Raw genomic sequence first — 13,763 nt, forward strand, 5'->3', positions numbered from 1 at the left:
GAGCGTCGCCGCACTCCCAGCGCCGCACTCTCCCGAGTGCGCCACGGGCTCGGACCCTAACCCGGTGTTTTTAATCTGTCTGTAAAGCTTGTATCTTCCAGGCTACAGTTCCACATCAAGATGGTGACAACTCAAGGATTCCAACCCAACCTTTCCTAAGAAGAACTAAGTCCCTATAAATCACTAGATCAGCCAATGAGCGATTTTATACCTCCAAAATGCAGGCATGGACTACACCCATGGTCAGCAGGAAGTAGTTTCAGAAGAAAGAGACCTCCAGCCCCCTTCACCTTAAGAATAAGGAGGATAAAATCTCTCAGAGGGGAATGAAACAGTAAGGCTAGGCCTGCAAACCAAACTGTCAGGTCCCTGAATCTGACTGAAATCACTGAAGACAGATTCTGCCCATGGGGATGAAGGCCCAAACTTACACTTGGTGGTGTACAAAACCAAGGACTTTATATGAAAACTAATGATTATGACCCTAAAAAGTCCCCCTATAAAACCACATGTACAAATGCAGTAACCACTAAGAGTACAACCCATGGGTCACAGGCTTCTAACTACCTTGTTGCCCCTTCTCATGCTTCGGTTTACTTGTTTGACAGGGTTGACTCCGTGCATAGCTCTAGGAAAAAGTTGTTACTTTTATGCAAATCATTCAGGAATAATAAAAGATGGCCTCTCCCAAGTTAGAAAAAGGTGAAAAGAAAGGGAAGAAATAAGAAACAAAAACCAAAATTGGTATGAAGATTATTCTCTTGGTCTCCCTGGTTAACCACTCTCCTCCCTGCTTTAACAGGTTCCCTACTCGTAATCCTATTACTCTTTACTATAGGCCCCTGTATACTCACTAGCCTCACAAGATACATTTAAAAAGTGTACAATTGACAAAGCTTATAGTTTTGTTTTGTTTTTTTTTGTTTGTGACTGGTAAGGGGATCGCAACCCTTGGCGTGGTTTCGTCCGCGCTCAGCCAGTGAGTGCACCGGCCATCCCTATATAGGATCCGAGCCCGCGGCGCTCCCAGCGCTGCACTCCCCTGAGTGAGCCACCGGGCCGGCCCAAAGCTTATAGTTTTAAGAACCCATTATGCCAGATTAAATGTTAATGATGAGTCTAGGATTTGACTCATGTACATAAGACCAGTGGGGAATGTTGCGGGGAACCCTAAGCATTTTTAATTGTTGAGCTTTTCCCTTCTCCACTTGAGAAACTATTTTAGAAACTCTATGCCCCACTGGAAACTCAAGCCCCTGCCATTTACCCTGCTTGCTTCTTGGGCCCACCCTCTATGAGATAACAGCCGTATCACACCCCGCCCCCAGGGGCCAGAGGCAAATTAGGCTCCTATAATGACCAATGGACTATGTCCCACAATCAGCCAATCCAAATTAGCAGGACAGCATCCCTCATTTACATAAGAGGACCTGAATGGGAACCTGTGAGGGAAAAGGGTGGGAATTTAGGCTATATAAGGAGGTCTTTTCCTTTGTTCTGGGAGACACTGGCTTGGGAGTTTCTGCCCTCCAGTGCTCTCCTTGCTTGCAAGCAAAAAGATGTGCTATAACACTGAACAAAGAGCTGCAACACTAAAATAAAGGGCTGTAAAACTACAACACTGATGCCAGTCTTGGATTCCTCTGTGCATTTGCCCCACAACAGCATGATTAAGAAGAAGCATTGCAAGTTAAAGATTTTCAACAAGCACACTAGCCCCATCCCTTTAGAGAATTTCTCTGAATGATGTATGTTCTATCCAAATAGTGTTGTAGGGACCTTTCAAGGTCTCTGATCATTTTTGGCAAGTACCCCTTATTTATATTATTAGAACTAATTAAACGGAGGTAATATAGCCTGGAAAGCCTACTGAAGTCCCTTTAGTGTGGTTGGGTGTCTCAGCTTAGAGGGTAGAAGATAAAGGTGAGCTGTTCTCACTTTGGACACTTCCTTATACCAATCCTTCAAAGTTTTCCTGGTCCATTTTTTGAGTGATCACTTGCAAGCTCTTTGAGTTCTGTGTTGATTAGGTCTCTTTCATTTGCAAGCAATAGACATGACTCGAAACCAGCCTAAGGTGGTTAAAAGTATTTCCTTTTGTTTCCTCTCACTTAACTGGAAAGTTGGGGGTTGTTTGTTTTCTTGCAGGGAGGAGTCTGTCAAGTTTCAAGTGTGAATGGATACAGAGACTGAGGTGATGTCCTCGGGGCTGATTCTCTTCTCATCTCTCTGCTTTTATCATTCCCTTCCAGTCTCATTTCTGGAAGGATTTATTTTAGTGGCGCTGGAGACAGTTCACAGCTCTATGTCCAATAGAACAAAAAATAAAACACCCTCTTTCTGGTCACCCAAGCAAAAATTCTGGGATCAGCGCAATGGGACCTGACACGCTGACTCGTGTCTTTTGCCTATCCATGACCCAGTCACTTGGCTAGGGGAAGGAGTGTTCTGATGGTCCAGGTTGAAATGACAGGCCTAGTTTCACCATAAAGCTGCAATTGGAATAATCTGTACCTGAAGTACCCTGTGGTCCTGAGGGCTAGCTATTGGCAGGCACACACAACCGCTACTGCCATAATGAAACAGATAGAGGGCCACTTCAGGCTTGACTGTAATACACTTTACATTTTTGTGTACTAGGTTTCAGGAAAGCAAATATAACAGGACATCATAGTTTCTAAATTTTAAATGCATTAGTGTTCATGGTTGAAATTTTAGAAAGTGCAGGAAAGCATAAAAAAGAAAAAAATCACAGTAATCTCACCACCACGAGAAAATCAGTGTAATCATGAAGGTATGTGTACTTTTCTCCAAATAATTTACTAAAGAGTATTTCCCTATCATTAAATATACTTCTACACTGTGCTTTTCAATAGTTGCATAGCTTTCCATTGTACTACATCGTGCTACACAACCAGTTCTACATTGATAGACCTTTTTATTGTTTCTAAATTATGAACATTGTGCTTAAAATACACATAAATCTTTGTGATCAACTATAATAGTTTGCACAGGATAAAAGCCAAGCAGTGAACTTTCTGGGTTAAAAGGCACGCCAGTGAACTTTCTGGGTTAAAAGGCATGAACATTTTCTTAATTTCCAATATATTGCCATCCATAAATGTTGTTTCAATTTATACTTCTATCAGATATGCATCTTCCTGCTTTCTCAACAATGACTATTACATTTTATGCTTGCCAATTTGATATGCAAAAATAATGTCATTGTTGTGTTCCTTTGCCTTACTTTGTAAAGTTAAAATGCTTGTTCATGCGACTATTGTGCTCTTGTATCTTTTTTTTGTAAACTACCTCTTCAGGTCATTTGCCCATTTCAAAAATTGAAGTGCCTATCTTTTCCTGATTATTTTGTTAGGCTCTTTGTACACTAGGAACATTAATCATTTATAATAGATGTTACAAATATATTTTTCCCGGTTTAACATGTACTTTATTTTTTAAATTGAAGATTACATTTTCATCTTTTTTGTAGACTAGTCTTTCCATTTATGTAATTTTCCTTTACCATCATTCTTAAAAATACTTCCTTCACTCCACTGAAGGAAAAGCATAGAAAAAATAAAAATTCCAGTCTCTTTCAGGTATTCTGGGCTGTTAAATGGTTATTAAAAGATATTAGTTACCTGCTGATATGAATTATATCAATCACACTTCTGTCCTTCCCAATTCCCTTTATCCTAGAAAGCAAGTTGATAGTAATTATGATTTAAAATAATGTCATTTGCACTGTATTTCCCATATGAATTTGGGTCTCTTTTCATTTGGATCATTCATTTCTGGTGATATGTATTGCCTATTCTAGTTCCAGAAACACATTGTTTAATAACGGTTGATTCGTAGTATATTTTATGTAAATGCACATCATGTCTTATTATTTTGATTCTTCAAAATTTGACTATTATTTTGTCAAAAATTTTTTGATGCACTACAGAATAATTTTGTCAAGCTAAACAGCCCTTCTGAGATTTTTATTGGGATTGCTTTAAATTTATAAAGTTAAAGTATTTCTTTCCTTCCAGTAGAATTTTGTATCCCTTTTTTTTTTCAAAGTGCACCATCCCCTCAATTGAACGTGCTTCAAGCCCATGAAACCAGGGCACCCCTTCCTCCATATTTAGAAATTTCAGTCTGGGGGATTACAGCAGTAAAAAGGCTTATGTTTCTTCTTCCTTGTAGATCCACTGATCTCTTCTGGCATTGCCCAGGCTTTCTGGTGAGGTCTGGGGAGCTCTCTGTAAAAATCTTCCCAGCCAAGTGAGATTTAACTTTGGAACTCCTGCCCCACCATGAGAGAGAGAGCATGACAGATAGGCCCCCTCCTATGGTTTTCTCTCTTAAAGGAAAGAAGATAATTTGCAGACACTCAGTCTAAATCATACTCCCAGAGGAAAACTGGCCAGAGCTCATAGTGACAGAACTGGTCATTTTCTTCCACCTCAAAGCAAAATCTCTTTCAGAATTTCAGAGCAGCAGGAAATGAAGTGGTATTCACACTATCAATTACACCAGCTGTTTACCTAATGAACTCAGCTGCAGAGACAGCCATGTTCAAGACCAAAAGAATATAATAAGCCCATGGTAACCCTGCAGTAACAAGCACCTTGGCAAACTCAAGGTCTGAATTCAAGCTATTATAGCCTAGCCGCCAGGAAGGTGCCATCCCATTATTGACTTATAATGCCATGTTATTTATTGGGATAATTATGCTTTTCTACCCCTCAGGGGCTTAGAATCAGAGAAAGTAAGCAATGTATTCTTATTCATTCAGCATGTGAACAAATTTCAAGTCATAAAAGATCTCTCTAAGATCTATTGTACTGTGTGGAGGCACCCTGCAGCCTTCAGTCTTTACCCCCAAAGATTACAGGGGCTTAGAAGGCATTGTATGAATCAGTAGGAAGCTGGTTCTTCTAAGTTCAGTGAAACAAATTTCCATTTTGTCAGAGCAATTTTGCCTGGAACTCTCACACACCACCCCCAAATGTTAACATCCTGCTACTGCTCTTGGAACTTCTTTATAATATTGTATGTATGAAAATGAAATTTTTACATATCTTTGCATATATTCTACATAACCCTGCAGAGAAGTTATTTCAGAAGAAGAAATGGAAGATTAGAGTAACTAAATGACTTCTTTGTTGGACACAAGTTAATAACTCTCTTTTTACTGAACATAATTCACTTAATTTCCTATCAGGTTCCCAAATCCTTGAAATCAGACATCTTCTAGTTGGATCGCTAATGCCCCAGTCTCTGGTATAGAGCGGACATATAATGGAAGTTTAATGGTTGTCTCTTGAACAGCGGGAACATATTGGGCTAGAAGTCAGTAAATGCTGGGACCCAACTTCAGTTCTAGTAATTATAAGGCTTGTGATATTGGGCCTCTCACTTCTCTCTGACCTTCAGTTTCCTCATCTCCAAAATGGAGATAATACTACTCAATAATACTACATTTCTCCTTATCTTTCTCACAGGTTTGTTAAAAGGATTAAATGAAATTCAGTATAGGAAAGGGTTTTGAAATAAATTATGAAGTATAGCTGAAATAAAATCCATCTTCTTAAATACTTGTTAGTGGAAATTGACTAGATTATAAGAGACCATTGCACAAGAGACACCCTGGTCAGAACAGTTTTCCTAATGTCGGAGTTCATGTGTCTATTCCAGTAAGCCCTTCCTGATGAGCACTGAAGTCTAGGCTCTTGGCCCTTTCACATGGTGAAATAGAAGGGTCTCTGAATACAGAATCAAAATGTTCAGGTTTAATATCAGTATTACCAGCAACAAGCCATGTGGTCAAGTTATTTACATCCCTGGCTTCATTTTTATTTTCTTTTTTTTTTTAAGCTTTAGTTTATTTTTAATTATACGTAATAATTGTACATATTTATGGGATACAGTATGATATTTTGATACATGTATACATTGTGTAATGATCAAATCAGGGTAATTAGCAAACCCATTGCCTTGAACATGTATCATTTCTTTGTGGTGAGAACATTCACAATCCTCTCTTCTAGCTATTTTGGAATATACAGTACATATTGTTAACTGTAGTCACCCTACAACTAACTGTAACTTCGTAGTGGTTGACCAACCTCTCTTCAGTCCCCCCACCCCTGACACCCAGAACTACTATTCTATTCTCTACTTCTATGAGATCAAATTTTTCAGCTTTCATGTATGAGTTAGAATATGTGGTGTTTATCTTTCTCTAGCTGGCTTATTTGACTTAGCATTAAGTCTTTCAGGCTCATCTATGTTGCGGTGAATGACATGATTTCATTCATTTTGTGACTGGATAGTATTTCATCATGTATATATACCACATATACTTTATCCATTCATCTGTTGAGGGACATATGTGGATTCTATATCTTGGCTATTGTGAATAGTGCTGCAATAAACATGGAAGTGCAGATACCTCTTCAACATACTAATTTCATGTCCTTTGTGTATCCAGCAGTAGATTTGCTGGATCATAAAGTATGTCTATTTTTAGTTTTTTGAGAAACCTCCATACTGATTTCCATAATGGCTGTACTAACTTACACTCCCACAGTGCATAAGAGTTCCCTTATCTCTGCATCTTCAGCAGCATTTATTTTTTGTCTTTTTGATAATAGCCATTCTCAGATTTTATTTTCTTCTGTATGAAATGATGAGTGATAGAGGTGGTGATGGTATATATGGAGGAAGGGGGTAGAATGAAAGGGGATGGACTAAGTTATTTCTAGATAACATTGCATCTTTATTATTCTGTGATTCCATGTGTACCTTGGAAGTCTCCTTATTATGACCAAACTAGAGTTTGGAGAGAGTGGTGCAAATAAGATGGATGGTCAGAGTTTCAGGTGTACGTATAAGCACACAGGGTCACCAATAAAGAATAAGAGTCAGGAATACTCTCACCTCTTCTCCCCCTAAAAAAAGCATTTTACATACGGCAGTTGCAAGTAAATCCTGCTGCAGGCTTGGATCTACCTCCACTGGGGTTGGTGTTAGACTCCAAGTCTATCACCAAGGACCTTCTAATCGGGTGGCTTCCTCCCTAATGAGCCACTGGAGCCTTGGGCAGACAGACCCTGCTGTCAGGGCCTGTGTTGTTGATTTCTTCAGTGGGGGAAGGGTACTCATGGGGATGTTGTCACAGGCATCCCATGTGACTGTCTGAAGCCAGCACTAACCATCAGTTGCTGCCACTTTTGTCCTGCTCAGTCCATTGCTCCTGGTTGTTTTCTTCCTGAAAGTGTTCCAGGCTGCAGTCTCTTCTGCCATTTCCCTAATGAACATTGCCCAGCCATTGCAATTCTCCTATAATACCCCTGAAAAATTCATAACTTTTTCTGGCAGGCTTTGAACTTTGCTGCTTACTCAGAGGATGGGATTAGGAATAAAATTGGCTTACTTAGCGTGGGAATAATACAAATTTCATAAACATCAATGTTCCATTCACTCTGTTGTATTTCACATAAGTGTCATGTGATTCACAAGTTGCCATATTTTACCTGAAGAAATGGATGCTTCATGTAAAAAAAAAATGTACTTTTGTAAGGTTGTCAATGGAAAGTTTTCTTAGGTCAGCCACGTTACTGCTGTTCCTTAGGACTGGTAGTTACAGACCCTGCTGAGGCTTGATTCATATTCATGGGAAGAGAAAACAAGCCTCTTAAGACATACTTGAACTTAAGGATGAAGAAAAATGCCTTGAGGAGACATTTCAGCTCCAGAGTACAGCTAAGAGTCACCAAATCTGTAAGGAAGTTGATGATGAACGACAAAAACATTTTTTAGTCATGGGTTTTATAAGCTAAACCCCAGGGATTAGTTCTTGGTGGTGGAAGAATGTGAGAGGCACATTGGCAAACAGCCTGCTGAATAATTTTAATGACCTTTCCTGTGAGTAAAACAGTTTATTACTTTGTACCTTTGCTAAGGATTAGCGTCTAGGAAAAGGCAGGCAGGGCAGAAAAAGATGGTTGGCTTTGACGTCAGTAGTGGAAAATATATTCCCTGAATAATCGCACTGGGCTGTGGATTGCCACTGGAAGGGCTCTTTAAAAAACCAAAACAAAAACATAGCCCCCTCCCCTGACCCCACACTGTAAATTACTGAATCCAAACTCAGCTGTCTCAGTACTGCTCAGCAACCTTGTATTTCCTTTTAGACTGCTGCCAACCATTGCTCAAAATGGTTATTTCAAGTTTTCTCCACTTATTTCCAAGTGCCCCATGCCACCTTCATCACTGATGCCCCAAAGATGACATTGGGTCCAAGTTCATGGTAAAAGGAGGTCAGAACTCCCTTGACTTCTCATCCCTCAGCATGCAAACGTACTTCACTGGCACTGGGTCAGTTTACGAGGGCTGCTGCAACAAAGTTCCATAACAAAATCCGCCAGACCGAGTGGCTTAAACAACAGAAATTTGTTGCCTGCCAGTACTGGAGCCTAGAAGTCGGAGATCAAGAGCTGGTTCCTTCTGAAGGTGCTGGTGAAGGATCAGTTCCATGCCTCTCTCCTGGCTTCTGGTGGTTTGCTGGCAACCTTCAGCACTCTTTGGCTTCTGTAGCACTGTCCGACCTCTGCCTTCATTCCGTGGCGTTCTCCCTGTGTGTGCATGTCTGTGTCCAAATTTCCCCTTTTCGTGAAGATAGTGGATATACTGGAATAGGGGTCCACCCTACACCAGTATGACCTCATCTTAACTAATTACATCTGCAATGAAGGACCCTATTTCCAAATAAGGTCACCTTCTGAGGTCCTAGGGATTAGGATTTCGACATACGAATTTGGGGGTGCACAACTCAGTCTATAACAGGCATCTGTCTTTTCCCCTGCCTGATCTTTTCAGTGCTCTCCCTGTTAGGTGTGGCTGCTCCCTCCACAGATGGAGGAATTCAGTCAGTCAGGCACCACCTCCCTTACCAATAACGACACTTGTTCCTTCTATACTGACTCTTTTTCTAATCTGCATTTAAATGCATTCACCTCTCTCCCATTTCAAAAGCAACTGCAGCAACCAAAGCCTTCCGTGACCCTGGCGCCCTGCTCCAGCTTTGGCCCAGCGCTCCTCTCCTTTGCAGGCTGTGTCAGCATCTCCTCTTCCTTCCTATTTACTCGCCTTGCTGTACTCTGGCCTCTTCCTTCATCCCTTCACTGAAACTCCTCCTTCTACAAGTGGAATTGGATGGTGGATGACTTCCCTTCTGCTTATCCAGTGGCCTCTCTGGGCCTCGTCTTACCTGAGTCCTCATCATGGTCTAACACTGCTGACCTATCCTGACTTCCAGTAGCGCTTACCTGTTTCAGAGTCTGCAGCTCCACATTCTCCTGAAGTCATGTCGTCTTGGTTTTCTTTCTACCTCACTGGCTGCTACATAGAGGTCTCCTGGGCTGGCTTCTCTTTCTTTATTTATTCCTTAGAATGTCAGCATTTCTCAGAGGCCGTCCTCCATCTCCCAGACTCTATCCTTCTGCAATCTCTTCCATCCTCAAAGCTCCAAGGACCATCTATATGCTCTGACCCTCAAATATCTATCAAATTAGGGTGGCTCTCCTGAGCTCCAGACCTACATGAATAATACCAATGGACATCATCAACTGGATAGTCACAAATGACTGAAGCTCAATTTGTCCCAAACTGAATTCTTCACAGGTCATCCAAATCTACTTCTCTGTCTGTACCTAACATCTCAATCAGCGGGGCTGTGTCTTAGCCAGAGGACTTGAATTCTTCTTTATCCACATATGGCTTTCCCACAGCCATGTCCAATCACACCTATTCTTTAGATTCTATCTTGTAATCTTTGGAAATTCTTCAATTCTACTTCTGGAAGTGGCATATTTCAGGCTATTACCATCACTGTCCCAGACTACTGCAGCAGCCGACCCACAGGGCTCCTGGGCTCCTGTCTTGCTGTACTCTGATCCCTTCTCCACACAGCAGCCAGAGTAACCTTTTCCACTACAATCCCACTCCCCTGTTAAGAGATTTTTAATGGGTTCCATTGCACTACCATTAAAATGCAAACTCCTTAGCATGGAGTTCCACAATCCGTCCTGGGCTTCACTCCTTAGTATCATTGCTCAGTATCCTAATGGAAAGCTCCGGCAATTCTGAAGTACTTGCAGGTCTCCAATGCACTGCAATTTCTCTTACCCTAAAGCTTTACATACTTTGCTGCCACTGCAAATGTCCATTTGTCACTCCTTCCTCCCTGACCTCCAACCCTTCATCTGAGAAACTCACATCCCCAAAGCTGACATTAAAAAGTCCTCCTAAATTCTCCCATACCAGCAGGTTCCTACTAGCTTTCCTACCTTTAGTCACATTATATAGCATATATTCCATATGCATTAATATATTATCTGAGTACTAAGACTTTGCAATCTATGGGCAAGAAATAGCCTATCTCTGACCATACAGAACAGGGCCTGGCATATAGTAGTTGTTCAATAAATGTCTATTTGATGAATGAGTAAATGAAAAGAATGGATCAAGCCTTCAGAGACATTGTAGAAGCAAGCCATATTTGACTTAGCAAACCAGAGGCAGTACACTAATCATTTTGAAACACCAACCAAATATTCTCGAATGCAGGTGAGTTAAAAAAAGAGTCAGAGAGGCCCCCAAACACTAAGTACATGAATAACTTTTAAGAACACATTTTGTTGACAGTTTTAAAATACCTCCTAGGTATTTGTAACAAATACCCAAGGTCAAATTTGGAAGAAAATATAAACTCCTTCTCATTTGCACACTGATTAAAAAAATAGTCCTCTTACTGCTCCAGGTAGTCAAAAGCACTACAAAACAGGCTTGTTGGGATCCGCGTGTAATAAAAATGAAGGCAATGGCAGATTTATGCTGCTAGGAGAAGCACATTAAAGTTGGCTTCTGACACTGCCTGCAAAGAGAGCCTCTAGACTCTCCCACGGGATCTCAGCCTAGTATAACAACATAGCGTGAAGAGTATGACCTTCTCATTATGCTACTTGTACATTACAAGGTAATATTGATCCCTATTTGAGGGTGGGGGAGCAGAGGGAGAATTGCTTAAGTCTGAAACTAATAATAACACATTTCGTCAACTCTACCATCAGGATATAGCCCACACCTAGCAACTGTACCTCTTCTGCTACCCTCCGGCTCTAATCACCACTATTTCTTGCCTGGATTATTTTAAAGGCCTCCTGAAATCTGCCCTTGGATTGTCACTTTCTGTTCTCAACACAGTAGCTGAGGGGATCCTGCTAGCACAGAAGTGGGAATGTTTCACTCCTCTGTATAGTTCAGAATAAAACCCAAAATGCTTACAGTGGGCTTCACAATCTTACAAAATCAGCCTCCTGTACTGCCAGGCACAGCTACCCTGACCTCATCTCTTATCGTTCCTTCTTCACTCACCCCACTCCAGCTGCACTGGCCTTTTGTTGTTCTTTAAACACTTCAGGCATGCACCTGCCTCAGGGCTTCCGCACTTCCTGTTCCCCCAGTCTGGAGCATTTTCCCCAAATATGTCCATGCCTCGCTCATTTGCCTCCTCCAGATTTTTGCTGTAATGCTATCTTTTCTGTGGCATCTTCTCTGTCCACTTCATTTAAAATTGCAATCCCCTTTCACCATCAGCACTCCCTGTTTACTTTTTCTTCCCTAATTTGCATCTTAGCATGCAATTCCATCTGACACCCCCTTTATTTATTTCTCAATTGTTTGACTTCCCACGTGATAAGCTCTTTGGGATTATCATCTATTCTCCTTTACTCATGCATCCCATATTTAAAACAGTGCCTGACACACGTATCAAAAAATACATGTTGAATGAAATGATAAAATCAAACTTGAAAACATCCACTTTGACCATAAGGGAGTAAGAGGGACAAGATTAATCTTTCCACTTTAAAAAATTTAAAATGGGCAATATATATAAAATAGTGTTTTTCAGACATTGGACAATGGGCAGCATAAGAAAGTTATCCCTGAGAGAAGGGCAAGAAAAAAGTGAGCCCCAAGATTGGCCCAGCGTAATGCCTTGAGAGAATTTACAGGGTGCAGTGCAGCAGGGGGCTTAGCAATGTCTCCAAGGTGAGGAGTCAGAGTCCAAGGGAGCAGGAATTCATAGGCAAGAGCAGTGGAGAAGAGAGCTACACAAAGGGAGAGAGAGGCTCTGGAAATCGACAGAAGGTCTCTTTCGACTCTTCAGCTGAGTACCGATCAGTGCATGCATGTGAGGAAACTCCATGCAGCCAGGAAAAGATAGCAGGAAGGATCAGACGGAAAAGTCCTTAATGGGCATACCAGCCAGAGTGGAATGACCTCCTCACACGTGGAGCAGCATGGATGACCCTCAGGAGGGTATTGTCACAGTAGTGAGGGCAAATGAGAACCAGAATAAAAATTATTCTGGACCCACCTAACCAAGATGAAAAGCAAACCTGAGAAAGATCACATTGTTTCCAAGTCATTTAAGTGTGTCTCTGAACAAAGACCAACAATATTTAAAGGAATACAAAATTCTCCAGTGAACATAATGTAAATTTCACAGCATCTGGCATCCAATCCAAAATGAACAGGCAGGAAAATCAACTACATTGTATATTGATAAATTAAACTAAAAAATAAATATATAAAAAAATAATAAAGAATATTCTTGTCCAGTTAGCTTAGTTAGTTAGAATGCATCCTTACAGTACCAAGGTGACGAGTTCAGCTCCCTGTACCAGCCAGCCACTAAAAAAAAAAAAAAAAAAAAAAAAAAAACACTAAGAAGAATAATATTTTTTTAAAAATTAACAGGCATGCAAGGATGCAAAGGTAATTCTACCCATAATGAGGAGAGAAAAAAATCAATAGAAAAGACACGAAAATGATGTTGTGCGGGTTGAATTGTGTCTCCCCCAAAACTTGCAAGTTCTAGAACAATCAAAACTAATCTGTTATGGAAAGCAGGGTGACAAAGACTGACTGGACTGACTAGAAAGCACATGAAGGAACTATCTGGGGTGATGGAAATCTATATGTTATTGGAGTGGTGGTTACTCAGATTATGAATTTGTGAAAACTCCTCAAACTACATTTAAAATCTGTGCATTTTATCATAAGTAAAGTGTATACCTCTACAATTTTAAAACATGCTTAAGAAAAGCCTCCCTGCCCCCCACCCATGAGGCTGCATGGTCATAGGATAAAGAATTTGAGACCTTGGCATAAACGAACATGATGAGGGTCAATCAGACTCACAGAAGTGAAATCGACGAGTGTATCATCTAGCTACTTAGGTCAATCTAGCATCTTCCCTCTGGGATGTATGAGAGCATGCACAATAGTAAAGATTACTTAAAATTACCCCAAAACAAACATTTACTCGTTTCAAGTTTCCAGAGGTTTCTGTGTAGGCTTGACACCTCGTATCCAAGAAAGAAGGGCATGGAACTGGGCAGACAATTGCCCAGCTGAAGATTTGATTTAAAAAAAATCAAGTGTCAAGTACTCTTTAATATTTATATATTCTTACCATCTAGCAAACAATTATAGTCTAAATGAGTACTGTCCTCTCTCAGGAGAAAGGGGAAGATATCGCTGAAGTAAAACAGAGACATGTAGGATTTCAGTGCCCCCTGCAACATGGCAGTTAAATGGTTCTATGATTAGTCTTACACGTGTCCTGCCTTAAGAGCAAACAGGAGCTATGGTCACACATTTTCAAGAGTTCTCTTGAGGTTAATGCACTGGCTTCT

This window comes from Cynocephalus volans, chromosome 7 (genome assembly GCF_027409185.1).
Source record: "Cynocephalus volans isolate mCynVol1 chromosome 7, mCynVol1.pri, whole genome shotgun sequence".
Lineage (NCBI taxonomy): Eukaryota > Metazoa > Chordata > Mammalia > Dermoptera > Cynocephalidae > Cynocephalus > Cynocephalus volans.